The sequence below is a fragment of the Solea senegalensis genome, unplaced genomic scaffold (genome assembly GCF_019176455.1).
Source record: "Solea senegalensis isolate Sse05_10M unplaced genomic scaffold, IFAPA_SoseM_1 scf7180000015597, whole genome shotgun sequence".
Classification (NCBI taxonomy): Eukaryota; Metazoa; Chordata; class Actinopteri; order Pleuronectiformes; family Soleidae; genus Solea; species Solea senegalensis.
The window spans coordinates 1-4,648 of record NW_025321379.1 but is presented as its reverse complement, the minus strand read 5'-3'; the positions used below and the strand labels follow the sequence as shown (position 1 = coordinate 4,648).

The window sequence follows — 4,648 nt, the reverse complement described above, 5'->3', positions numbered from 1 at the left end:
TACACTGAAAGAAAAAATCTGTTGAATTTACATGAAAAAAGTATGGACATCGGTTGCACACAAAAAAATCATGTTATGCCAACATGAATATTGCACATAATAAAATCATGTTACACCATAATGAATATTTCCTTTTTACTACACCTAAGAATTTTACATTAGACAAATATGATTTCATCATGCAATTATCCCCAATTTGTTCACATTTAACAAACAATAAAATTACATTTTAGTAGCACAATTATTTCATATCATTATTACGTGATTGCAATTGCATTTTTATTATGCAATTTGTGTCATTTTTTTATGTTTATTATACTATATTTCAATTAGAATTTACCAAACATACATTAAAATTAAATGTACATAATTTAGTATGATGTACATTGTTTAGTTGCCAACTGATCAATTAGTCATTGATATGAAAAGCAACGCAAAATTCATCAAACACAGGACACTTAACACAAATTTGCACTAAAACCCTTTTATTAATTCAACTAAAAAAATATATCTTTAGAACAGTGCAAAAAGTTGATAAAGTTGAATTTCATCAACTTGAACGGTCATTAACTATTAACTGAGCATTGACAAAATCTAACATTTCGGTGTCTTATGTTAGCAACTTTTCAAAGATGCTCTAAGCCTTTTAAAGTGCTCTCCAAGACGCCCTAAAACAAGACCTAAAATCAGTGGCTATCTATTTTGGGACTTTTTTTGGGAAACAGAAATGTCAAACAGAGCAAGGTACCACATAAACCCACTCTCAAAAAAAAGAGGAAAACAAAGGAACCCGACTTTACAAGGTTATTATTACAGTCCCAGGCAATCTCTGTATGCTGCTCTTTAAAAAAAAGACAAAACTAAGGCAACGCGAGAGACTTAGGCGCTCTCATAAACATATATAACAAAACTTGCAAAACAGAAAACTATGACATTTTCTAAGATACCATCTGTATTCAAAGAGTTGGATTTTCAGGGCCTGAGCCCTTTTTGACAGCACTTTGCCTTCCAACTCCATTACAACTTTCTGTACCACCTCAAAGGTGTATCTGAGTTGAGGAGGGTAGTCCAGGTTTAAGGCATGGCAACCGCCACTCCAACACTTGGTAGGTCGACCAATATGGCCTGGCCTTCAAGGACCACAAGGATGTCCTCTACCTCACTACCGCCATTTTGCCTTATGAGGAAAATTCCCACCGTGGTGTCCCCGATTCCGTCCTGGATTGCAGCATAGTCTTCACTCTACAGGACAGACAATAATTTCAATTAAGTTTTATAGGAGCAAAATATGACCAATCACCACCTGAAGGGGAAGTAGAAAGGTTTCAAAGCATTGTTACACACACATTCACAACAAGCATTGTTACACACACACAGCCGGGACTCAAATTATCAACTCAAATAATCAACAAAACACTTGTCCTTGTAAAGTAATCTAAATTCTGCTGTCAATGATACATTAGTTGGACTCACCTCATATTCCATGAACAGGTGTGCTGGGTCCTCGTGAAGATATACGCACAGTCCCTTTATGATTAGTTCTCTTACAACCTCAGTGTCCTCACTCTGGAAAGAGACAGTTACTTTATTAACAGGTTTATGCAGATTTTCCAAATCAATTTGACTCAACGAGGCCAAGGATCAAACCTATTAGGTTTCTTTATGACAGTATGGAGTGTCAAATCACAGGTACGTGTGTAAAGTGAAGTATTCACAATATATGTTGTGAAGTTTAAATAAAATGTGTGTAGATTACACTACTCACTGTAATCTGGCGGACACTGGAAGGAAAGGAGTCTGGAGTACATAGGAGAGGCAATTATGAGAATTCACATGCAAACTTCAGAACAAATATGAATCTTTACTATGTGTTAATTGGCTCACAGATAAATGTTTATGGTTATTGGGTTAACAGAATTATACTGTTTTTAAAACCACATAGACACCTCTGGTCAATTTGACCCAAACCATCTTAAGGATAAACATGTTACCAGGGGTTAACAGAGGTAGTGGGATAACTGTTCAAACTCTATATTATATTACATTTATCATTCTATCATAGTTACTCACACCGTTTACCTGACACCCACGCTTCATTTCTCCACTTTGACTTTCAGAGCACTGGCGATGCTTTGTTTTAATTAAACCGTCGGATTCCACTAGTCCACACCAGTTCTAAGTTAGTTGCTAGACGCTACCTGAGGCGACTCGACAGCAGCGACGCGCGAACGGGGACCTGACGCCGACCGCCGTTACCTGTTCCCCTCGACCAGCTCACCTTCATTCCGGACACCGCCACGCCGAACACCGCGGCCGACCGGTTTACACAATAGTCTCTGGGGCTGCAGCTGGATGCTACTCGGTTTATAGCCCACAGGCTGCAATGTGCCGGGCGCGTGACAAAAATGACGTCATATACTGTGTCGGGCCGGGCGCGTCAGGTCCAAGCTCTGAATTTTTGAAACTTTCTCGGATGCATGGACGTGCAAAAAGTCTTCTGTACATACAATGTCTGTGCGTGGGGCTTATTTAACAGCAAACACCAGAGATTCACTTTTACTATATGTCAAACTCCCATTATAAATGACAAAAAGTAATTGATATACTGCACATTTCACACTACACAAAAACACGGTGTGCACACATTTCAATGAATATCGTGAGAAAGCATATACAGTTCTGTTCCAGGCATTAGCATAGCACTAGCTCGCGGTAGCTAACGCTAGCATTAACTTTGACTTGCTCGATGTTAATAGCAGATTAAAACGTCCTGCTTAGTGAAAACAACGATTCTGAAGTGATGTCTCCCACTTCCTAACGATAATTTATTAGAGTGAATTAAATTTACCTTAAGCAGATGACTCGTTGGTGCTTGCAGCATCAGTGGTGAAATGGCAGACCCCAAAATATTCCCTCCTTGAAAGTTTCTCGATAGATGGGGTTTCCTTCCACTGCTCCAAGGGGGCGGAGGAAAACCATAACTGTTTCATTTGGTATTAACATGATTTAGATATGTAGATGTAACACCGCTGAAAATTAAGTGTGATCTTCAAGATTGGCATATGTTTTGAAGGGAAACAGAAATATTTCATGTTATTTATACAAGCTTAATATTTGTAAATTGAACAACTTCACTTTTCCCCTTTTTTCAGTGTATTTGTCTCTGTTTTTGTGTGCATTCAGCAGGGATATGGCTGTTTTCTGATTTTTTTTCATTCTTCTAATGTCCCATAACATAAACCTCACAAATAAAGTTAAAATCTTATAAGATATAGTTATATACCCTCAGTCTTTGATTTTGCAAAGATTTCACTGTTTGCATGTGTTTTTCTATCTGTGTCTGTTTTTGTGCACATTCAGCTGAGATAAGGATTTTTCTGATATCTTTCATTTTTCCACTGTCCCATAACATAAACCTCAAAAATGAATTTAAAATCTTATGAGATATAGTTATATACCTTCAGTGTTTGATTTTGCAATGATTTCACTGTTTGCATGTGTTTTTCTATTTGTGTCTGTTTTTGTGCACATTCAGCAGGGATACGGCTGTTTTCTGATTTTTTTTCATTCTTCTAATGTCCCATAACATAAACCTCACAAATAAAGTTAAAATCTTATGAGATATAGTTATATACCTTCAGTGTTTGATTTTGCAATGATTTCACTGTTTGCATGTGTTTTTCTATCTGTATCTGTTTTTGTGCACATTCAGCTGAGATAAGGATTTTTCGGATATTTTTCTACTGTCCCATAACATAAACCTCACAAATAAAGTTAAAATCTTGTAAGATATACTTCTGTACACTCAGTGTTTGATTTTGCAATGATTTCACCGTTTGGATGTGTTTTTCTATTTGTGTCTGTTTTTGTGCACATTCAGCAGGGATAGGGCTGTTTTCTCATTTTTTTTTCAATTTTCTACTGTCCCATAACAAAAAACTCCTCACAAATAAAGTTAAAAATCTATAAGATATAGTTATATACCTCAGTGTTTTGATTCAGCAGAGATAAGGATTTTCTGATATTTTTCATTTTCCTACTGTCCCATAACATAAACCTCATAAATAAAGTTAATATCTTTATAAGATATACTTCTGTACCCCTCTCAGTGTTTGATTTTGCAATGATTTCACTGTTTGCATGTGTTTTCATTCGTGTCTGTTTTGTGCAATAATCAGTTGAGATAAGGTTTTTCTTATATTTTTCTATTTTTCCACTGTCACATAACATAAAACCCCAATACAAATAAAATTGAAATCTTATAAGATATACTTCTGTCCCCTCAGTGTTTGATTTAGCAAAGATTTCACTGTTCGGATGTGTTTTTCTATTTGTGTCTGTTTTTGTGCACATTCAGCAGGGAATACGGCTGTTTTCTGATTTTTTTCATTCTTCTAATGTCCCATAACATAAACCTCACAAGTAAAGTCAAAATCTTATAAGATATAGTTATATATCCTCAGTGTTTGATTTTGCAATGATTTCACTGTTTTTAAATGTGTTTTTCTATTTGTGTCTGTTTTTGTGCACATTCAGTGGGGATACGGCTGTTTTCTGATTTTTTCAATTTTCTACTGTCCCATAACATAAACCTCACAAATAAAGTTGAAATCTTATAAAATATAGTTATATATCCTCAGTGTTTAAT

At 35.8% G+C, this 4,648-nt stretch overlaps 1 long non-coding RNA gene across 1 annotated transcript; it reads right to left on the bottom strand.

Moving 5' to 3' along the window:
- Positions 1 to 1,376: 1,376 nt before the first annotated feature.
- On the bottom strand, positions 1,377 to 2,945 carry LOC122762366. The gene is made up of 3 exons (XR_006358705.1): positions 2,849 to 2,945; positions 1,766 to 1,797; positions 1,377 to 1,566 (listed from the first exon to the last, which is right to left on the bottom strand). It is a non-coding gene; the product is annotated as an uncharacterized LOC122762366 (long non-coding RNA).
- Between the last annotated feature and the right edge of the window lie 1,703 nt (positions 2,946 to 4,648).